The 25,670-nt window shown below is 36.0% G+C and overlaps 1 pseudogene; it reads left to right on the top strand.

Annotated features, from left to right (window-relative positions):
- The first annotated feature begins 24,044 nt into the window (after positions 1-24,044).
- On the top strand, positions 24,045-25,411 carry LOC148011422 (uncharacterized; annotated as a pseudogene).
- The last annotated feature ends 259 nt before the right edge of the window (positions 25,412-25,670 follow it).

Raw genomic sequence — 25,670 nt, 5'->3', positions numbered from 1 at the left:
GACTTGCGGGATTAGTTCTCTCATCAAACGGTACTCTTTGGTCGAGAATACCTTTGGTTAAGATGTAGGATTTGGGAGTCCTCTTGACCCAACCCAACCCTAACCATACTAGGCCGACAACATTTGGCCCTAGGGTTTCTAAATTCAAATGGAAGTCTAGTATTTGGCCAATCGATCCTTAGGGTAACGACCCTAGATTGTTCTTGCATTTAACTAACCCTAACATTCCGTGAATGTGGGTAGGATCTTTGGGATTGGAAGTCTTGACTTGGCATCCCAAGTGTGATACTAGGCATAATTTTTTTAACGTAACTAAACCCTACCTAGCACTTTGAGGTGTTCGTCGTACTAACTATTTATGCTTTTATGAATCCCATGTGGGTTATGCCATTACAAGGGATTTCCCTAGATCGATCTAATTGTCTTGCGACAAGAGGTGACCTCTCCTTAGAGAATGCAAATACTTTTCCTAAAAAGATGTAAATAATTGCAAGACATAACATTCCATACAAATATGCGATTCATAGACTTTTCCCTTCTATGCAATTATAAGTTTTACAATGGATCGTTACTTTTCTTGCCTAAACTATGATGATTGACAATTTAGGACTACTCGTATAAAGACCTACGTTGAATTTCAACAATAACTATGTCTATAAACTCTTCGTTTATAAATGCATTGAATTCAATCTTCAATATGAAAATGCATTCTTTTCTAAATACAGTCTTTGATGGAAAGACTCCATGCATGAACGAATACCATGAGACCATTATCGATTTAATTTTTCCTTCGACACTCAGCCCAACCTAGGATGTGATTATCACTGCAAGCCATTTGCAAGGTACTTAAATCCCTTTCATGCAATGCGACTACTTGGACAACATTTAATGGACGTCAATGATTAACTCATATGAATCACAACTAGGAAATTATTGCCAAGATCCATTATGTGCTATTCTTTTTCGCAAGGCAATCAAGGATGCACTTAAACAATTCCATCTTTTTAACCTATGCAATATGCATTTAGAATTGCAACTTGGAAATGCAAACAAACCCAAATGCACGACATCCACTAACTCTTGTAAATCGTCCAAGAAAATAAATTTCCCAATGTAATTTAACTTGACTACGTGAATTAAAGACATGCTTAAATGCATTCTTTTCATGCGGAATCATTTTTTTAAAGAACCTGGGTATTGAGGTTCGGGGTGTTGTCCACACGCAAACTCAGAGTAGAAGCTCCTGCATGTGCGCCTCTCGCCATTTTCTTCGGAGCCATTGACGAATCAAATCCCGGTTCACAGCAACTTCCTCTTGGGCCCTTTATGCATTACGAATCCCTCTCCGATCGATTATTTTCTCCTCTACGTAGGACACGGGCCTTTGCAGACTTGGTTTCAAAAAGATCGAGGAAGCACGTGAGAACAAGTCTTAAGGAGGCCTTTTAATGGAAGCTTCCAAAGAAGCTTCCAAGCGTCTGTGGTAGAAGATTACGTGGAGAGAGAAGATGAGGATGATTGGGAGAAGGGTGAGGATGACGACGAAGGAGAGGAGGATGATGATCGTGATAATGATGGCGATGGTAATGACACAAGCGGCAGTCTGGCAGACATCATGACGGCAATGGCGTGTGGCGGCTTCATGGCACAAGGCGGCCACTCCTCTCTCTCCTCCCCAAGCTTCAAGGGGGGTTCATATAGTTAGAGGGGGGAGGGAATGGTCACACACGTGGTCAGTAGCATGCCTCCTCCCTCCCATGCTCTCCTACACCACTCCTCTTACACTCATGTTCTTCCCACACTCCCTCTCCCCACCATGCATCGACTGAGGGAAGGGGGTTAATAATAAAAAAATTTGTCAAAATTTTAACCATTATACCCCTTTTTCCCCCTAGAAGAGGTGTTCCTGTGCGGGATTGCGATCTTCAAGCCACAGCCTCTTATGCACGTCACAGAGCCGGAATTTATCAATGCGCGTGGAGGGAACACTTAGCCACCAACATTTATCGATGCGGAAGATTATTTCGAACCACTTTTTGCACATCATGTGAGGGGTCATTAATATTTCGTACGGAAATATTACATGCTCAGTTTGAAACACTTGAAAGAGTAAGCGATCCGTGGGTCTTGGCAGTTGAGCTTGAGCTCGTCTATACACTAGAACTTGGTTACAAGTGTAAAGGCTCAAGATAAAATCCTCGATGTGGATAATGAGGATTTGGTGGATGTGACTTTGAATGGTCTAGGGCCTGAATACAAGTCCTTTGATACATCAATTTCAATCATGGTTGAAATGCTTTACTTTAATGAATTAGTACCCTTGCTTATCCACGAAAAAGTGACATTGGGGTTGACTATGAGCTTGACTAGCTCTAAACATAGAGATGCATCTTTTTACTCTAGTCAAATAGGCCATGGTCATCATGGCAAAGGTTCTAGCTACCGTGGCAGGAGAACCTAGCATCATGCATCTCAATATGAGCAAAGTCAGGAGGGATTTGTTTGTAGAGATGGTGGATACTCTCTATGAGGATCCTGGCATACTTAGTCTACTCATGAAAATGCTAATAAGGATAGAAAATACCATTAATTTGGCAAGCGTGGCCACATTGCAAAAGAGTGCTAGAAAAAGCAAGTTGATCAAAAGTGTAGACAGTAGGGACACTATGCATCTTCTAGTCATGCAAAGCCTGAGACAAGTGACAGATGTTTGCTATGCCTTGTGTACATAACAAAGACAAGCAGCAAGGAAAGTCGTATGATGTCTTGTTTATGAATTTTGGTGCCTTCAATCACATGATACCACATGGTGAGTGGTTTGATGAGCTAAAAACAAGTGCTAATGGCTATGCATGTAGTACTAGAGATGATTCTCAACATGACATAGCACACATAGGGATTTTTCCCTTGGTTATGCCAGATGCCAAGAAAAAGCAGTTGCATGATTGATTGCATATTCCATCGATCACCAAGAATATTCTATTTGTTGGTCAAATGGTTGAGTAGAACGTGCAGGTATGATTTAATAGAGATGTCTGCTTCATAGAGGAATGTGGCAAAGGATGTAGATTGGCTACTAAACATTAGAGACATGGTAGGATGTTTACACTAGTAGATACAAACTTACATGAATTGAATGTTGCTATCTTTGCTTATGATGGGACAAGTATCCAAGACATTGATATTTGGCATAAGCGGATTGGACATATAAATGTTCAAAAATTATAGCAAAGCATGCGATTAGGAGGCAATTGACTTGTAGCTATACTCCATGAAGTTACTGAAAGGAATCCATATTAGTGGATGAAGACCCATGGTTGTAGAGCCTTTGAGTCCAAGGACTTACACTACTAGATGCATCCTGAGTAGATCCATTGATAGAAGTAGTGCCCTATTATTCATTTTCATCATATGTGCCTTATGAATCATCATCATATATGCTATAGCCTACTTAGCCCCATACCAAGTTTCTAACTCATCAAACACAATATCATAGCTACATTATCTCTCATGTAGTCAAAATAATGCATTTGTATGCCTTCCTTTCATGTGAGTATCTAAGGAAAACACACTTTACCACTTTAGGGTCAAGTTTCTTCGATTTTTCATTTGTAACATGGACATAGGCAATACTATCAAATACTTTCAAATGTTGAATGTCACACTTATATCCATACAATGGCTCATAAGGTGTCTTTTTATGTATTCCTATAGTAGGTGTTCTATTCATCACATAGACAACAATAAGTGTTGCTTTAACCCAATAAGACAAAGGCATGCCCTTCTCATTCAACATGGCCATGTGGCCGAAACTAGAGACCTTTGTTTGAATGGGGGTATTGGAGCTATACATAGCTCACCCTATCTAGACTAGCTCTTACCTATATATATGTAGATTGTGATCAATATGATATAGTCTTTGGGAGTGTATATGGTTTGTCTCTTCTCTCTCTATCACATCTCTACATATCTTCTCTATGTACATTTCTACATAACCCACTTTTGCTACTTACAAAGGGAGCATCCATATTACCTAGGCTTCTTGTTTCACAATGTCCAAAATCACCTTCAACAAGATCTATCTCAATATCAACTTGTTTTTTCTCCACGGTTCCCTCTTTTTCTCTAGAGAATTAATCCTTATCCTGTAAGGATTTCTCCTCAAAAACATGTGAATTAACATCTTCAATCAATATACAAGGATCTAAAATCATAACATCGTCTTTTATTTTTGATTCACAATAACTTTCACAAAATGACTCTACAACATTGCCTTCGTCAAGTAGGTTCTTGGATACCATTTGGATTCTCTCTTTATCTTCTTCTATTTCCATTGTAGGGTAGGATACATCTTGACTAGATTCTACTTAGACATTTTAGATTCCTCCTCCTCTTCTTCTCCTTTAGATATTTCAATGTCCTCATGCTCACTTTCATCCAGCTTACTATCTTCTTCCTTTATAAGCTTTCCTATTGACATATCAAACTTTCTTAGCAAGCCTTGTTGGTTATAGATAGTGATTATGCCTTTTCTCCAATCTTATATTGATCCTACCTTTCTAACCCATGGTATTTCTAGAACTAGAGGAAATGCCCCTATTCCGGGCTAACATCACATGTCAATTTATCTTCATGGGGTATAGCATATACCTTGATCTCAAGGTCCTGTATGATTCCTATACACATAATTTTAGCATGATTAGCCAACCACAATCTAAATCCAACCCTTTAATCATCTTAATACCAAACTTCTCAACAGACACTTGTGTGATGACACAACTATGCTCATCTATCTATATAAGCTTCTCCAATGTCCTTATCTTTTTATTGAGCATTCACAACAGTATAAATATCAAGAAACTCCTCTACACTCAAGATGATCACTACTCCTCTCTTCTTATCTTTAGCTTTCAAGTTAACCAACCTCTTCCATTCTCTTTGCATATTTGGACATAGCTCCATGACTTGAGCAAAAGACATGGTAGTATTTTTCCCAAGCAAGTCCTTTTGATGTCATATTTCTCCTCCCCTCAATTGAAGGCAAGTTAGCTGCATGATAATATCTCCTATTAAGAGCTCTAGTCCTATTTTTTTTTGCTTTGCAACCTCTTTGGTCTTACCATTTGTACCTCAACATTATATTTCACCTTTTCTCTCCATCTCTTGCCAACCTTTTTGGTCATTTGCTCATCCCTCTCTATTGTTCTCCTCTCGTTCATCATAGGTGCTACATCAACATTTTTGTTGGCAGCCAGAATGCAATTCAATGCACTATTTGTGTTCTTCTTCACATAGAACCTCTAAAGGTTGAAGGATTATGTATCTCTATCCCATGGTCATTTTGTGTGTTGGGTAAGTTCTTGGAAAGTTGATACATTTCACCTTCCACATCTTCTTGGTTGTGGACAATTTGGACTTATGTCACCAACCTCATCACAAATGAAAGATGTCGGAAGTCTTCTTGGAAACCCTCTACCACTTCCTTTTGATAGTTCTCCCTACAATCCCTAACTAATATGTGTAGTAGCTCCTCTTTCCCATTGCCTATCCCTCAAGGTAGCCAGCCTCATATTTTCCATTTCAGAAGCTAATTGGTCTTCATCTTGAGGGTTAGTTGAGCTCCCTATTTAGCGATTGTTTGGTAGTTTTGGACATTGACTTCTAGGGTAGGTTTCAAGATTCTAGTCTTGGTATCTCTTCTCTAGGCCACTCCAGCTACTCTCTCTTTCTATACATCTCAATTTTCCTTTTCTTCTTTACCACTATTCTTACTACCTCTTCAAAAGTTTTTGCTTACTTGACTTTCAATCTTGTCCTTACATGCCCTTGCAGTTTTTCCACAAAATGCTTTAGTTTGAGCATGGTTCATTCTCTTTCTCCATTACCCAAGGCATTGTTTAAATGATCTTATAGTCTCTCAAAGTATAGAGTAAAAGACTCCATGGTTTGATCTTGTTTCCTTCGGCATAGCTCAATCCTTTTCCACAATTCTTATGGGGTCTCAATTTCCTCAAAATAGTTTACAAAATCTTGCTTTATTGCTTTATATTTTGGTGGGGCTGGAGGGTTTCTTTGACTCAACTACCTTTGACATCTAGCAAGTTTCTACACTTATCCAAAATTTGAAACTTTAAAAATTGGATCTTGGTAGTTGGTTCTACAAGTATTAGAATGATGGAACCCAATTCTAGCGTCTATAGGAAAATTTGAGCATCCTCCCCTTTTCTTCCACAAAACTCAAGAAACAAGTTTCCCATCCTCTTTATCAAGTTTGGTCAACTCAAAAGCGCTCTGTTCTACAAGTATTTGAAGGATGGAACCCAATTCTAGCTTCTATAGAAACATTCGAGCATCGTCCCCTTTTCTTCCACAAAAATTAGGAAACGAGTTTCCCGTCCTCTTTATCAAGTTTGGTCCACTCAAAAGTGCTCAATTCAATCTCAACACTCCGAATGAGGGCAGTAGAAAGGATGACACATGCTCAGTTGCTAATGAAAAGCCTATATAACCATGCATGGTCGAGAGATACTAAGGAGTGTTGGTAGAGTTTAGTAACCTAGTACTAGGGTTTGTTAGACTTGAACTTTAATTGGACATGTGGTATGCCCTGAGAAAGACATATTGAACTTTTTTCTAACACATGTGTAGATAAAGTTTAGAAATATTCTCAAGTTTAAGTGTTTTGACAAATTTTGATAATGAAAATTTTTTTGTCAAAACTTTTCTAACTTTTAGGCATAAGGCCTATTTTATAAGCTGATTTGTGATCAAACAGAGCAGAGTTTGGTTAAAGTTCCTCTCATGGAGTCTGAAGAGTAGATCAAGGAGAATATTTTCTCATCTCATATCCTCCTACCAATTCTTCAGCATTTTGGAGATATGAGGCTTCTAAAATGAAAAAAAAGATCAATACTTCAAAAAATGTATAATGCTGTGTGAGCTTAACTATTTTCATTTTTGGTAGGGTTGAATGTGAGTGATGATTTGGGAGGATTGCATCAATTTGGCACACACTTTTCTTGGGAAACACATCGTTCTTGGAAAAGCCTATTTTGGAAACATGAAGTCATTTTGGTAGAAAATCTGAATGAATAGTTATCTTCATCGTCATCTTCTTTTACAAATTTATGATTTTGAGACTATGAATATGATTGTGATTGTGATTGAGATTGTGAGTGTGTGTGAGATTGTGATTCTTTCGTGTACATGAATTTAGCTGAAGGGTGATTGGGAGGTTCAAGCTCTACATTGGAGTGCAATTTCTGATTGTGTTATCTATTGCTACTCTATTTCCTTCACACTATAATACAAATTTCTCATTTTGTCTTTGTACTTGCATCTCTTTATCACAAATTGTGTTGATTTCTATCAAATTGTGATTAGTGGTGTTGCAAAACACGACTAGCAATAGGTTCTTAAGCACTCTAAGGGAGAACATTATTCAAATCATATCACAAAGAAGCTATTTCCCTATACCTTTATATCTATTCTAGCTTTCTAATCAATTTTTAGTAGCTTAACACTCCTCTACCTAGGGTTCTTGTCAATATTGACATGTCTCTATGTCCAACATCTAAGCACCATTATCATAAATTCTACCTCTCATTTAAAGTAGCTTATCTTGAACTTGAACCCCTAAGATACCCCTTCTTCCTTTGAAACAAAGGGAACTTCTTTGAATTTTCCAAACACTCTAGCCAAGAAAGAAATTTTTTAAACTACTAGAGGTCTGCCTATCATTGGAATGAAATTTCTAATTGAGTTATCTATTGCTACTCTTTTTCCTTCAAATTATAATACAAATTTCTCTTCTTGTATTTGTAGTTGCATCTCTCTATCACAAATTGTGCTGATTTCTATCAAATTGTGATTAGTCATGTTGCAAAACACAACTAGCAACAGGTTCTTAAGCACTCTAAGGGAAAACATTATTCAAATCATATCACAAAGAAGCTATTTCCCTATACCTCTATATCTCTTCTAGGTTTCTAATCCATTTTTAGTAGCTTAACACTCCTACCTAGGGTTCTTATCAATACTGACATGTCTCTATGCCCAAAATCCAAGTACCATTATCATAAATTCTACCACTCATTTAAAGTAGCTTATCTCAGACCTGAACCCTTAAGATAGCCCTTCTTCCTTTGAAACAAAGAGAACTTCTTTGAATTATCCAACCATTCGAGCCAAGAAAGAAATTATTTTAAGTACTAGAGGTTTGCCTATCACTTTCCATTACAAATGACAACATTGTCTATGATCATGAATTAAGTTACAAACACAAAGTTTTCCACCTAAATATCTCCCCATATCAAACTTCAAGAGTATTAAGGTTTTTTAAAGCATCTTAGCAAAGTATTTTGAAATATCACTTATTATTATCAACTTATCTTCAATAAATGAGTCCTAAGCCTCATTTTTTACACTTTTCCAACTTGCCACATCCAATGGTTCTTATAACACAATTTTCATTGAAGGTACTTTGTCTTGTATCTTCTTATAGTCACATTATTAATGTGATGTCAAGAATTTTGGGGTTGTACAAAAGCATAGACAAGTTATTTTTATCTCAAGTTCAAATCACCATGGAGCTTCACAACCTCCTTCCTTTGGATTGGAAGAGGAGACTATTTAATTCATGTTTGTATCATGCGGTATCAGCACAAATTTCACCTAGAATTGGAGAAATTCATTCATAGAAAACACCAATAACATCCTATTCGAAACAACACAATAAAAGAAGGAGATCATGAGACCCTTTAAGATCTGACATCCAACTTTAGCATCCTTTCCTTGATGCTCAAATAACATAGAGCTAGTTATATGATCAAATCATAGAGGTAGCTTCTCTTCAACTTGAACCTTATAATGAAGATTACCTAAGTTGAAGTAATGAGGGTTGCTATGTCTAATAGAGTATATACCTTCTTTGTCTATGGGGGGAAGGTCTTCCACATAGTGCACTAAGGTGCTAATGAAGGGCTTTAGCTCCCTGACATGAAACACATTGTGAATCTTGGTGGTAGGGGGAATCTCTAATCGATAGGCCAAATCACCAACTCTCTCAAGGATCGAATAGGAGCCATAGAAACAGTGGGCCAACTTGTCACTGTTGCCCTCTTTAAGAGTGGAGTAATTGGACCTAGGCACTTCCAAGATGACCAACTCTCCCTCTTGAAATTCCAAATGTTGTCTTTTTTCATCAGCATAGAGCTTCATGTGAGTTTGTGCCTTTTGAAGATTCAAGTTTCATTACTAAAGCAGGGCTTACATGTGATCCAACTCAACTTTGCTCTAAGGGTTGATCTTATCATTGAATAAGACTATAAGAAGGGGAACCTTATATCCATATAATGCCTCAAAAAGGGAAACCCCAATGCTAGAGTAGGTGGAGTTGTTATGTAAACTCATGCAAGTGGAGCCGTGTATCCCAATTGTGTTGTACATCATGGCAAAAGTGTCATAAGTATGCCTCAAGCAATTTATTTACTCTTTCAGTCTAGCCATCTATCTACGAATGGTATATAGTGGATGGAGCAAGCTTGGTACCTATAGATGTGAAATTTTTTTACCAAAACATGCTCAAACTTGGCATCTCGATTGTGTCCTATGACAAGCCATGGAACTTGAAGACATACTTCGTAAACTGAGTGGCCATCGAAAATGTAGTGTATTATGTCGTGGTAGGGATAAAGTAGGCAGCTATGGTGAGGCAATGAACTACCACATATATATTGTTCTATCCTTTCTTTGTAAAACGGGAAGATCGTGATTAAGTCCATGGTGATATATGTCCACTGCCCTTCAAGAATATGAAGGGGCTGCAAGAGGCTAGCAGCCCTAAGTGTGTTGTCCTTGTTTTGTTGGCATGGAACATTTTTTGATAATGAAATCGTTGACATCCCTTCATAATCCTTTCTAGTGAAAGCTCTTGGCAATCCTATCATAAGTTTTAAAAACACCTAAGTGATTAGAAGTGGGGTAAGAATGCATCTCTTCCATGATCTTTTGTGTGAAAGGAGAAGTGTGGATAATGGCAATCTTGCCATGGGACCAAATAAGGCCATGCTTGAGTTGATATTGGGAGTTTTCAGTCATTATTCCATGTTGTAATTTTTGAAATATGTGGTTGAAGTCCACATCCAACAAATAATCTTCTTAAAGATCCTCAATCCAATCACTATGCAACTCTAAAAAGCAGGATATTTTGCATGCCCACAATTGAGAGAGCAAATCAACCATGATGTTATCTTTGCCTCAAGTGTGAGAAATGTCAAAATCATAGTTTTTCAATGTTGCCAACCATCTCCTTTTCTTAGAAGTCAAAGTAGATTGAGTTAAGAAGTAGTGGAGGACTCTTTGTTTGCTCTTTACTTGAAAGCCATTGCCATATAGATAGTGGTGCCATTTCTTAATAGAATTTCTTAAACTCTTGTTTGAGTTGCTTTACTATAATGAGCCAAAAATCACCATTATCATGAACTCCTAAGCAGATAAGCTATCCATGCATCATAAACTCCATGTAAAGATGAGAGAAGTCCATAGCAAAATTTTTCAATTGTTTTTCCCAATTAAAACCCCAAAAAACATTAATGGACCCCATCTCTAATGCAATTAGGTCAACCAATGCTACATAAATTTCAATTAAACATAGGGGGACTGTAGGACATACATGAATGTTGATTTCTTTCTCGCCATCATCTGTTACTTAAACTTTCAGGGGGTGCTGTAATTTCATAGGGGTGCATTTAAACCAGTAAATGGCTAATCTATTGACAAAATTTTGAGTACTACTAGTATCCACAATGATAAATACACCCTTTCTATGAATAGTGTCTCGGATACACAAGGTGCTAGGGCTCCTAAAACACGTCCAAGCATCCAAGGAGATGGAGCAATGGGAGGTGGTAGTTAGGTGGGATGTCAAAGCAAGTGCATAGGATGGAAAACCATGTGGGTTAAAGGAGAACCCATCCCTTCGAGTCATAGAATTTCTCGTGGTCCACATCCTCAGCATGATCCTCATTGTCAATAGTTAATTCATCCTCATCATTGTGCCAATCTTCTATTACATATGTGCTATGAACTTTGATCTTGGCTATCTTCGAAGGGCACTTGGAGGCATGTTCAACAGTGTACTTATCCCCACATTTAAAACACAGGCCTTTTTGCTTTCGTTTTCACAACATCTGAGAAAATAAACCTTTGGCAACTTGAGCCATTGGAGGGTGATGTAGTGGAGTGTCTATTTTCAGCATATTTACTCTCAACATTAGATCCAAGTGTTGTCCCAAAAGTACATTGTTTTCTTTCAACATGGAAGTGGGAGTAAGTGGGTGTTTTGGGGTTTGGCTATTAGGCATAGAGTTGCTTTTAGAACCACCCCCATATGGGACTGAACTCAATGGGGGATGGGACTCTGTCCATAACCTTGCTGAAAACTCTCATTCTTACGATACTTTCTTGCATATCTTTCACCCAATTTAATTGTATCAAATAGTTTGGTTGGATTTTGAGCCATGACATCCAATGATAGGCTCAGTTCCAATCCATAGTTCTACTTATGTAATTTCATATCATTATTAATGCTCTCCACATACATGGTCAAGTTCATAAACTGATTTGTGTACTCTTGTATAGTGATATTACATTGGTCAAGAGTACACCATTATCTTGCCAATCACTCTTTTTTCACGGAGGATACAAATGCTTAAACCATATGCATTTCAAAGCCTTTCCAATCAATGAACTAATGATTCTCCCCATTGATATAGTGCCACAATGTTTGGGCAAATCCTTCCAATGGGAGAGGGGTAAAGATAATTTTTTGATCATCCATGCGGGGATAGATATTCAAGTAGGACTCTAACTTGGATGTCTATTATTCCAAGTCTGATGGTGATAAGGGAGATTGTGAATCATACCTAGTGAGAAGGATCTTGTCATGAAGATCATGCTATCCATACATACCATGTTGTGCATTTATTTCATGCTTCCCATTATAGCCATGGTGGCCATCATTGCCATGCTACCCATGATTGCCATGATGGCCATTAAAACTACACTACCAATGGTGGACTATATTATATAAGTTCCATTTGGGCTCTAATTCGTGAAGAATCTTTTTTCTTGCCAGCTGAAAAGCAAGCCTTTATGCAGATATTAAAGAAACATGGAAAAGCTTTTTCATTTCAGCCTCATGAAATTGGCTGTATAGATCCAAGTGTTGTGGCACCAATGGTGATTTTCACGGTCCCACACGTTCCTTGGAATCTTAAACCAATTCTAGTTCCAAGGGCTCATTTGCCTAAGTTACTGGAGCTGTTAAATGAAAAGATAAAGATGGGAATATTGAAGCCATCTTCAGCTCCGTATTCCAACCGATGGTTTATTGTGCCTAAGGAGAATGGATCTTTGTGATTCATTCAAGATTTACAGCCTGTCAATAAAGTCACTATTAGAAATGTTGGTTCGGGGCGAATTGTTGATAAATTTGCTGAGGCTTTTGCAAGTAGAGCAATTTATTCCATGGGTGATTTATATTCGGGTTATGACCAATTTCAGCTTGCTTTGGAGAGCCGAGACATTACCACAATGAAAACGCCTCTTGGTTTAGTCCACATGTGTACTCTACCTCAAGGAGCTACAAATTCAGTAGCTCACATGATGAATGCCATGCATAAAGTATTGAGAGATTATATTCCCCAACTAACTCTTCCTTTCCTTGATGATGTACCGATCAAAGGATGTGAAATTCATGAGAAGAATGAAGAACTGAATGAGCTTGGATGCCACAAGTTTGTTTCCCATCATATTAATGATTGTGCTCAAATCTTGTCTAAATTGGAAGAAGTCCATCTTACTCTTTCAGGTGCTAAATTTGTTTTTGGAGTCGAAGAAGTTCTTGTGGTTGGGCATATGTGTGGTCCATATGGCCGAAAGCCTTCTCCAATAAAGATTGATGCTAACAGCAAAATGTGAGAAATATGCACAAATGTTTCGGAGGTGAGAAGATTTTTTGGAGCATGTGTTTTCTATCTTATTTGGATCCCACATTTTACTCATGTTGCTGAAAATCTTTATCAACTGTTAAGAGAAGGCCAAAGGTTTATATGGGAAAAAGAGTATACACAAGCTATTCGAAAATTGAAGAAATTGCTGATTTCTACCCCCACCTTAAAGAGGGCTAATTACTGTAATGGACAGCCTATCATACTCACAGTAGAAACAAGCTCTATTGGGATAGGATGGGCAGTCGGTCAAGATGATCTTGAGGGCAATAGATATGCAATCTGCTTTGGAGCGAAGGTTCTCAATGAACGTCAAAGAAGGTATGCTCAAATTAAAAGAAAACTTTGGGGAGTTGTAACTGCATTGAAGTGTGATCGGGAGTACTTCATGGGCGCATATGTAATAGTTGAAACAGATTGTCTTCCACTCTTGGGCATGATTGCCAACTGCTCCACTCCAGACGTAGTTATGCTAAGATAGATAGCCTATATTAAATCCTTAAATCCTGATTTGAAACATATTGCAAGAAGAGATAATCCAGTTGCTGACATGCTTTCACGTGCCAGATATAAGGATGAAGAAGAGATGATGGATGAGGAAGAAACAGAGTCTATATTTGCTAAAAACTATGCTATAATTGCAGGTTCAGATCTGAAAATAGCAAGTACAGTTGTTCCTAATGATGGTACAGCTATAAAAAATGCAGGTACATCATTAATTACGGCAAGTACAATAGGTTCAGCTGTTGTAACAAAATTTACAACAACAAAGATAGAAGAAACAACCATGGAAGGACGATTGCTAGCTGAAAGACAGCATGCTCAATGTTTTGTTTTGGTTTGTTCACATTTTAAAGAATAAAATTATGCAGGTGATTGGCTAAAAATTGGCCAATTTCTGAGCACTATGACAAAGAAGGAAGATTGGACTAATGAAGAATTCAAGAGAATCAGAAGAAAAGCTTATGGCTTCTTTCTCAAAGATGGCTACCTTTGGAGGCATGCGAAGAAGAAAGGAAGAGCGCATGTTCGTGTCTTAGCAGATAAGAAGACTCAAAGACAGGTCATGAAAGAATTTCATGGAAGCCTATTGGCTCGCCATAGAGGCATATGGGGCACTTTTGCCAAAATAAAAGAGAAATTTTGGTGGCAAAACATGTATAAAGACATTGAGCATTTTGTCAAGACTTGTCATGCTTGTCAAATGTACTCTATGGTTAAGCATAGAGATGGGCTTCAGCCTACCTTTCCGTTATCTGTTCATTACAAATGGGATGTTGATTTAGTAACCATGCCTATAGGAATTTGGAACATGAGATATCTAGTTCTTGCTCCTTGAGGGAGTTTTTGCAGGGTATTGCAAACAGTCAGTCCCACACTGTCAACTTACAAAAGTTGATTATATATCTCAAAAATCAGCTGGAAGGAAAAGCCTTGATAACAAAGTCCACTCAAGTTGTTTGTAGATTTTTACTTGAAGAAGTATTTTGCAGGTATGGCTATGTTGCCAAAGTAACTCCTAATAGAGGAGAATTGGATGCCAATGAGGCTCGCAATTTCTTTGCTCAATTGGGAATCAAGCTATCTCTTACATCAGCCTATAATCCTGAAGGCAATGGCAAGAGTGAAAGAGGTCATCAATCAATTCTCAAAGCATTGGAAAAATCTTGCAGAGGAAAGATGAGAGAATGGCCTGGAATGCTTCCATTCACATTATGGGCTGATGGAACTATCCATAGTGCAGTAACAGGTTATATGCCGGTTGAACTAATATATGGGCAACCACCTATTATGCCTATTGAGGATTCTATTATCACATGGAGTATCTTGCCTTGTGATGAAGTCAAAAATAGAGAAGAGTTGTTGATTTTACACATAAGGCAGCTTGAAAGAAGGCCAGAAGATGTCAAGACAGCCATTGAAAGGCTGAAGGCAGCAAGATTGAAGAATAAGAAGAGGTTTAACAAGCATCATCGACTCCGTCCAAGAGCTATTCAAGAGAATGATTGGATACTTGTCTATGACGGCAGCCTTGACAATCAATATAGTGCTCATAAGAAGCTAGCCAAGTGATGGTTTGGACCATATGTGGTGAAAGTAGCACATGATAATGCTACTTATACTTTGGCTGAAATGGATGGAACCATGGTCAAGGTACCAATAGCCAGCAAACGTATCAAGCTCTTCAAATGAAGAGAGTCTTCTACTTATGAGCTTGATGACTTGGATGTGAGCCATCTACTTGAAGACAAGGAGAATGAAGAAGACTGATAGGATGAAGATGAAGATATATTAGAAGAAGAGCCTCCTTAACCTGCAAATTTGTGAAATGGCACATGCCGGAGGATGTGCAGGTTTGGAGGGGGTGAATGTCAAAGAGTTTTCTGTTCATGATATAAATCATAGAGTTCTTATGTTTGTAGAAGAACTTCATTAGAATTCACATGAGAAACTTTCATACATAATTCAGTCATTATTACCCAACATCCGAATTAGATATCACTTAATCTTATAAGTTATTTTGTAACTGTCATGAAATTTTGAATAGTACCATGTAAATTGACAAAAATTAAGTCTATGGGAATCCATAACTTGATCAACTAGAGGTAATTGACAGTCTGCAGGCTAAGTCACATTGGTTCAAGAGGAATATTTGCCTGGAAATCAAGAAAAGTGCCAAAAGTCCACTAGGTTTGTATGGGACCTGGAATAATGGACTCATGTGACTTCTAAGTGACCTAAATGGTCAAACTATAGTGTGGGAGCTGAAGGGAGTGCAGCCCGATTTTTTAGTGCAAATTTTGGGTCTACATACCTGTGGTAGATGGAGGGTGAGCTGAAGGCTATGGTGCATGCTCCAAAGCATGCAAACTCAGGGCAAACTGAAGCTAAAGAACGAGATACAAACAAAGAAGGTAAGAGCTCTTCCTGCCCGTCCATTTGGTATGACAAAAATGAGTGGTATGACAATCCATAAAAGGGGGAAACCTGAGAAAAAGTATTCAACCTGCTCTTATGTACGTCTTCTTCCATTCTCTTACCATATTCATGTTCCAATGAAGCCCATCTTGTACCCAAGTACTTGAGTGACTTTGGGGCAAGCAAAGGGGAGAATTTTGGAGGTGTATGGGCTGTTTTGGACTGATAAAACTAGTCATAAACATGGCAGCCCATTGTTATTGTCCATTTTGATGAGAAAACAAGTGATCTATTCGGTTGTAAGTGAAGGAATTGACCTCTTAACATCAGGACTTCATTTGAGTATGATTAGAGAGGCTTATTATTGAGATTATGTGCATTTTTTGAGCTTGTTTCTGGGCTGGAAATTACTATTTTAAAATAGGGCCGAAGTAAATTTTATGCTTTGTCAATGCATTTCATGAGATTTTGATCTATGTCTTGGATGTAGTAGTAGAGTCTACCATCAAAATACTTGTATCTTGAAGTTGTTGTCCATTAGTATTTATGAAATAGAAACCGTTTGAGCTTGCATTTGAAGTATGCATTTGGATTAAATCTGAGACATTCCCTACATGTATTGGTTTATTATCCGCATATGCATTTGATATAATCAAGTCAAAGTCTTTCATTCCATTCATGTATGCTAAATAAAAGAAAATCTTTGAGGTCGTCTTCTTCAACTGAGTCTTCCCTAAAACCCAAGTCTTATCAAACCCCAATCTTTTCTCCCTCTCCTAACCTTGAGTCCCATACTCCTCTTCTGCTCTAAACCCCGGTGTGGAAGAACTTTAACCCCCAACACAACGACAACGCCATGTTCAAATTTTATTTTGTACTTGTAAAAAGATGTCTTTGGGATTCTATGAATCTCATACCATGCGCTTCCACATAACACTTGTCCATTGAAGATGAAGTTGTACTTCTTGTTCCTAAGTAATCAATCCTACATGATGATTCAAACTTGTCATAAACATAGTTTGTGCGATCTTGAAATTGGAATCCCCAAAAATATTTACGTAATTGTTGCATTGCTTCTCTATCAACAAATGAACAACACTTTTCTTGGAAATAATTGATCATGGAAACCTGTGAAATGGAGTCCATAGAAGTCATCAAGTTTGCACCTTTAGGGGCAATAATTTGGGGCCTTCTATTGACCATACAATATGATCTCTTCTGAACAAAAATTGATTTTTTTGCAAAACATAATCTTCATTGGTATCTTCCATGTTTTTGGCACAAGCATTTGTAGAGATAAATTGCATGTATGATTGTTATTGTAGCAGCGATGCTCCATCATCAAAGGTGACTTGTTTAATAGGCAACCTTCCCAAAGTGACACAACGGAGGTTGTCATCTATGTATGTTCTTGTGGTTTGATCAAGGGCTTTATCTACCACCACACCAACATCCTCTACTCCTAGCAATTCAAAGTTTATTACATCATATGGAAAAGCCAATAATATAACCCCTATCCCAACACACATAGTGTTGCCTTCTATCCATAGCATCACTTTACGTTCTCTCCAACTTTCATGAATGCTAAGCACATCAATATTCTCAGAAGGTAGGACATGGTTTGATTTGTAATAATCTCCTCCGTCATGAATTGTTATTGAGTTTGAAACAACCACCACATCTTTCTTTTCTCATTTTGCAAAACCACCTACAATTTCATGAACCTTCATTGTGTCAATTGTTGGGAATGACAGATATATTGTTACATTTAAATATTTATCAATAGCCACTAAAATATATCCATCTTCAAGTGTTTCTCCATGGCATGTCTCATTTGAATGTAGTGCATGCACTCTCCCAAGTGCAACAATCTCATGATCAATTAGCAAATTCACAGTTTCTCCAAAATAAAATTTGTTATTCATGATACCTGTACAAATGAGAAAATGGAGATTTTATCATTTGTATGTTGTCACCTCTCAGAAAGAAGAAAATAATAATGAAATGCCTAAATAAAATGAAGTATCAAATCTCATTGAAACAAAAAAAACACTTAAACATTAGATAGAATGAGTCTAACTTCCATAATAGAAAGTATTAATGGAAACATCATACAGAAAGGGGATAGATTTGACCATATGGCCAGGAAAAAACTTTCTCATGAACTATGCCACCCTAAAGTAAATAATAATTTTTTTTTCTATTATTTTTAGTTGCCCTTGATTTTACTTTATTTTATTAGCTACTCTTTGAGTAAGCAAAAACTTCCTTGTGTATTCTCATTGGGAAAAGATATAGCAGATGCTCAAAACTTGTACTATATCTATTCAACACGAGAACAATGATTAAAATTGTTTATAATGTGTATAGGAAAAGATTTAGCCACCCAGTCAAAAATATATTGTATGTATTCCATACCATAGCAAATATAAAAAATATTTGTGATCACCATAGAAAAAAACATAGTCAAATGATTGAAACCTTTGTTGTATGTATTTCACATGACAAAAAGGATAAAAGTTGATTGTGGTCTCCGTAGAAAAATATTTAGCCAAATGGTCAAAACTCTAGCAAAATACACACAACAAGGATAAAAATTAATTGTGATCTTTATGGAAAAAGATTTAGCCGGATGGTCAAAACCTCTATTGCAACTATTTTACACAAGAATTAGGATTAAAATTCTTTGTGATATCCACAAGAAAAAATTTAGCCATATGGTCAAAACATGTATTTAACCTAGATGATAGCAAGGATAATAACTGTTTGTGATGTCCATAGAATAAGATTTAGCCAAATGGTCAAAGCCTTTATTGTATGTCAACAAGGATAAATAATCTCTATGATCTCCATTAGAAAATATTTGATCAATTGATCAAAACCTTCATTTCATGTATTCCACATGACAACAACCATAAATATATTTTATGTATTCCATTTCATGTATTCCACATGACAACAACCATAAAGATATTTTATGAGAAACTTTGATCTCATGCTTAAATGTTGAGACCACAATGACCTCTAAAGAATAGGAGATTTCATTCCCTATGACACAAAGTTATAAAGCTTGAGGAAATTTTAGCATCAATTAGAAGCTATTTGAGAATGAAAGATAATTTTTATCATGGTTTAATATTTATAAATCTTATACTACCTACGTGTTGATAATAGTAAAATGTATCATATTAAATTTTATTTTTAAGTTATACTATTTTTGTCTAAATCATGTCATATTAGTGTATCGTACTATGTGCATATTATGGAATATATTATCATAATATATTTTAAATATATATATATTAAATCTATTTAGTAATAATTAATATTTATAATTTAAATTTATTAAATCATATTCTGTAAGATTATGTATATTTAATGTATCTAATATGTAATGTGTAACATCATTGAGGATTTTGAAGCCACCTTAGTGATAGTTCAAGAGTAGAATCTGTAGCAGAATAGGATAGAGAGTATGTAGGCAAAATCTCTAGCTGTGAAAATAGGAGCACCCCCTTGTGGGGGTCTAGGGCAATGCCCCCAGCAGGGGTTCGGGAGCAGTGCCCTCGGTGGCGATTTTGACAGCAACACCCCAAATGTTGGGGTCTACGGTTCTATCCCCCTCGTATTATTTGACTGCTCTCCACTATTTCATTTTCTCAAACTAAAACAGATTGTGCAGTGCAAATTCTGGTTCAAATCAAGGTATTATGACCAAAACTACTTATGTCTTCAAATTAGAAAATGTTGCTCCAAGGCTTTAGCAATTCAACAGGGCAGTGAATGATCACCACTCCACAGCGTGTTTGGTCTACTTCACGTGTGATATTTGTTACATTGGCACACAATACCGACCTAATAATTACAATAGGTTTTCAACTCTTCCCTACTTCATTTTTAATTTTGAGTTAAACTACATTGATTATGATCATTTCAATCCATACAATTACTATAAATCACACTACTACTCTTTTGTATGATTAGTATTGAATAATATTAAGATCGAACACTAAAAGCATTTTCTAAATAAGAATCATGTATGAAAAATAAATGCAATATTTATTTATGTAGCAATGAGATTAGGTACTCACTCTTGAGAATTCAATGTCTTTATCTTCTTCTTGATTGCTTGATTGATCTCCTGGAGCGCTTGTTCTTTTTGTTGTCCAACCACTACCTTGCAAATGATAGTTTCTTTATTGTGAATATGAAAAACATGATTTCTTGCACAGTTGAAAATACTCTTTTGGTTGTGAATATGAAATATATGATTTGTGTAATATTGAAAAAACTCTCTTAGATGTGAATATGGAATAAATGATTTACGCAATGCTTTTATCAATGAATGCTTTCAAAATACTAACCTTTCTTTCTATTTTGTGTTGCTATATACCTTAAGATGTGGCCTCAATGCTAAATCTAGCCTTATATTTCTTGTATCCTTCAGTAATATTAGAGCATTTTATCAATTTCTTATACATCCTATTATACTTTACTATATAGAACTTTCCATTATACTGTATTTTTGTAGTAAAAACATTATCATCAGATTTCATGGTTACATTCTTTATAATTTTGCAATAAGCATATGGCTATACAATACTTACAAATACTCAATATGATTTTGCCATAGGATGTAATTTGATCATCTAACAACACATATCATGATCTTTCATAAATTTATAGATTAGACCATATGGCCAAAAATTTTCTTACAATATAAGTACTTTTTGTTATTTTATTCAATGCAATTTGAGATTTGGCCATGAGGTCAAATATTTTCTTATAATATAATATGTAGTTTATGTTATTTTTTTCAATATACTATGAGATTTCACTATCTGGCCAAATCTTCTCCTTAATCTTTCTCTTGGCCAAAATATAGACTCTTGTAGTATCACAATATCTTACAACTTATCAACCACTTTGTTCATTTTACTACAAGAATGACATTTTGCCATTTGGTCAAATGCTTTCTTATATTATCAACCCTTACTTACTTCAAAAAGGAATGGCTAGTTTCTACTTAGAGTTCCTTACTTTCTATAATTTGGCCATGTGGTCGAATCTTGTCTTGCAACAAACAAACCACTTTTTTGGAAATTGATCCTAAAAACTTAAGACTAAATCTATGGTGGGTTCAATCACATAAATTTTGGGTATGCTAGATTTGGTTTTATGGCAAATTTTTTTAAGAAAAACATCCTCTATATTATCTCCAAAAAGTAAGACCATGTTCTACTTGGAACTCCTTATTACCTACTATATTTATTGGAAGTTTCGCCATGTGGTTAAAACTTATCGTGCAAAAAACAAACCAGTTTATTTTCATAAACCATTTCCTTCATTTCAATTTTTCATAAATTCCTATCTGTATGTTTGTATATAAATATCATATCATTTTGCCACAAATTAGCCACTTTTTCCATTCCACTACAAAATTAAAACTGGCCATATGGTGAAATATTTCATTTTCTTATCAATGCTAGCATCCAAGAATCCCCCATTCTTGTTTCATTTGGCCATATGATCAAATCTAATCTCATACATCTTGCAAACCATGAGACCACTTTTTCATTTCACTATAAAATAATATTTGGCTATATAGTCAAATCCAATTTCACAGCATGTTGCAAAAAATGGATCACTTTCTTTATATAGTTATAAAACTAGATTTGGCCATATGGTTAAAACGAGTTTATAGAAATCGTCTTATCTTGTAGGTTTCACCATGAGGTCAAATCTCCACCTTTCAAGTGTTTTTCACTTTACCTTATATTGACATCTATGGGATTCGCTATATAGCCATATTTGTTTATATGTGAATCTCATATCACAATAAACTACATCCTCTCTTTAACTAGCCTTATTAAAAACCATGGCAAAGTTTCTAATGTTATAGATAAGCCTTATTACTAAATAGGATTTGATCACATGGCTAAAACCAATGACAATGTTTCTACAATATAGCTCCTTCAAGGGAAACTTACATGTGCACTAATTAAAATGTTAACTTTGGGCCAAATGGAATCGTGAGATTGCTACATAACCACATTGATATATGGGTGGATCTTGGACTGAATCTCATTCTTTGATTAAATAGGATTTGACCACATGGCCAAAAGTCTTAGCAAAGTTCCTAGAGTATGATCCTTGCATAAGAAACTTACATGGAGAAGAAATATGATGCTAACTTAGGGACAAAATCATACATGACATTTTCTACATAACCACAATTATTTTTCACTATATCTCATACCACTCACACTCAACATTTCATTATCACTTGACCATTTGGTTAAGCCCATGGTCAAATCTAACTATTAATAGGATTTGATCTTCTCACCGAAGTCCATGGAAAAGTTTTCACTATATGATTCTTACAAGAGAAACATAATTAATGCTAACTTAGGGCCAAAATAATCCATGAGATTTGATACATAAGGACATATATCTATGGTTGGATCTCATATCACACTTAATCTCAAATTTCAATATTTCATTTTATGGAAGAGTCCCTTTGGAGTACATTTGTCTCGTATTTTGTAAAATCTTGTTTTGTTGTGTTTTCAATTTTCAATCTAGAAATCTTATACATTTATTTGGGTTTTGTAAATTTGGAATATTTTTAAATCCTCTTTTGTCTGACAATTTTCTCTTTATAGAACTATTCAATGGTGAACAAAGATAGCACTTCCAAAAACGAGACCTAAACCATTGATGGAGTTAGTGGTGATTTTGTGTATCCATGGTATGTGGATATTTATGATAGTAAAGGAAAAAGGACTGACAATATTCTCTTATTCACTTTAAAGAGTGATATTACATTTTTTCAACAAGATGGTGTCATAGAGAAGATAACAAATGGATGTGCTAGGAAAGAGGGAATACCATGTAATCTTGTAAAGATCAAGGGGAAAAATGTACTATACAAACTTGATCCTTTGTCATTTCACTTTGCCTGTATTAAAGAAGACGAAGAAAACTCTTTGAAAACAATGGGATGGACCTTATTTGACAAGGTAAAGGGCTCAGAAGACATTATATTATCATTCCAAGGTGTTCAAAATAGTGAGCTACTTTCCCTATCAAGAAAAGGTGATCGCCCCAACAAAAGAATGAAGCTCTAAGATATTAAACAAATTGACTTAAGATCTTCACCTTCTCCTCAAGAAGAAAATAATTCACAGAATCCCACAAGCTTAAAGTCAAAATCACCTCAACAAAGTTCCTTGTCACAAGCTCTTGTTGTTAGTATGGCTGCTAACACTACTAAGAATGATGCCACTTTACCTTCCATGCGAGAAGTCACACCTACAAAGCCAATAATTTCTCTTGAGGTCAAGGGAGTAGAAAGAACATTCAATTTTCCTGAGATAATTAAGAAGAAGGGAAAGAAGGAAGAATTAGGATTTCACATGCTTGAAAAATTCTTTCCATTTGGTCCAGCAATACAATTTCCTATTCTTGTTGATAGGTGTTATGAGGCACCCCCTTTGTATACTTATAGGTCACTATGTTGGGATTACGTAGAGAAGATAAAAACATCTTTCATAAAGAAACCCATGAATCCAGCAACAATAGGATGTCTTATGCCTTTTGTACAAGACAATAATGAGAAGAGACCCATACATCGTGATGAGGTGGATGTTAATAAGTTGGACACTAATAGTTATTGGATTATATCGAGGGTTCTGTAGCAAATATATATATTCAAAGTAATACTACACATTGTCTAGCAACCAAGCATTTATACACCACGAGAGATGCTAGAATATTAGTTGATTGTCCTACGAAAATGTGCATTGAGCTTTCAGGAATAATAAATATGGAATCACGTAATGTTATGAAGAATGCCCCTTATGTTGAGCAACTTCAACAATTAAGAGATGAGTGGTGGCTAGCATTTGTTTCTCCACCAAAACCCCAACAAGGGCTTTCTAAGACAAGCTTTCAAAGAGTATCATGGCAGGTAGTCACATATAATATTACCTTCTCTTTTTGTAAAGATTAGTGTGATGCTCTTTCTTTTGTTCTATGCTCACTACTTTGATCTTTCTTTTGTAGAGATTTGTGATTTACATTGGAGAAAATTGTGCATCTAGAGATTGCTATATGATTGTTAGCTCCCAAGAAATATTTGATAGTTTGATCAAAATCATGAAGAGATAATCTAGAGGTGAACTTATATCCCAAGAGGAGAGTTCAAGAAAAAAGGGAAGGCAACCTTCTCCTGTTGCATTTCATTGCCTTATGGGTTTAAAGGACGGAGACATCCTTACACTACAAGAGGAGATCAATGAAGGTCATATCCTTTTTCTTAGAAACAAATGGGATAATGAAGATATAATTGACATGGAAACAAGGGCTAAGAAAATCAAGCAAGATAGGGTCCTAAAGGAGGAATTAGTCACTCTTTTCAATGCTTCAGTTCCAGAAAGTAGCGCTATGATGAAGACTTGGGAAGAGCTTGTTGATGATTATGATATCAATGATGAAGTCTACACAAATATTTTAGGAATTTCAATGATTGGGTATCAAAGACATGTGGAGCAGATCTAGGGCCCCTACCAAATGGAGCAAAAGATATTGTAAACTTCCTAGTTGGAAAAAAGTAAAATCCTCTTCAATCCTCCACTACTTCCCCTTGGCATGTATATGTTGTCGAATGCAATCTAGAAACCTTTGATCTTATACATAATGTTTACAAAGATTGAATTACCATTGGGGTTGTTGTTCTAGATGCAGCACATGGGGTTGAGAGAATGAAATGGGAGCCTAGAAAGTTTGAAAAGATTGTATCTACTCTACTATAAATGACATGTGAACCTAAAAAATTCATGTTGTTATCATTTCTTGATCGAAAGTAAATGGTAGCTTTGGAAAATGCTCTTGAAAGTATTTTTTGCAAGTATTGCATGCTAATTGGTAGTGTTGACTTCCTACCAATGGATAGAACATTTTCTTTTGCATCTATAGATTCTTTTGTGGTTTTGACATTAGTGACCATGGAGAAAAGCTTCATCAGTTTTGAGCCATATATAAACAATGTCAACAAGCCTTCCATTTTGAACTTTGAAGGCTTGGACAAGGAGTACAATGATGAAGATCTTGAACAAGAACAAAGGATTGCAAAGGCCGTTTTGAGAAAGAAAATGAAAGTTTTGGAAACTACAATCAAATCATTCAATGATGCTCATAAGGTTGGATTTGATGTATATGCAAGTGGAATTGCATCTAAGGTGGCATTTGTAAATCATATGAAGACTATTGTAGTGATTTGCAACACTCAAGAGCAAAGAGAGGTTGAAGCACAATTGTGGAGGGTCCATGAGAGTGCCAAACATGATTCAAACTCCCAATAGGTTCCTCCTACTGAAGTTCAAGTTCTTGAAGTACCACCCGAGGGCATAGAAGAATCAAGCGAAGATATAGCAAGTCTAATTATGAAAGAGAAATTAAAGGCTACTTCACGTGTTTAAACTCTGTTCCTTCTCCTTTCATCAAGGAAGACATATTGATGTAATTTTAATTTTTTCCTTGAGAAGTTACTTCCATTAGCATTTGCAATATTTTCTTTCTTTGATGATATTACTTAAAGAAACTATGTCTTTAGTTTTTTAATTTTTTACAAAAGGTACCAAGCATGTTTGGTTGAAAAAATATATTTAAGTAAATATTTTGCCAAAATAGTATTAACGAGCTCATTAAAATTTATTATCCTTTGTAAGGATAATTGTT

The sequence above is a fragment of the Lygodium microphyllum genome, chromosome 28, assembly GCF_053477565.2.
Source record: "Lygodium microphyllum isolate KBCC chromosome 28, Lygodium_microphyllum_v1.1.10, whole genome shotgun sequence".
Lineage (NCBI taxonomy): Eukaryota > Viridiplantae > Streptophyta > Polypodiopsida > Schizaeales > Lygodiaceae > Lygodium > Lygodium microphyllum.
The sequence above is the reverse complement of the archived record's forward strand: the minus strand, read 5'-3'. Positions and strand labels throughout refer to the sequence as shown.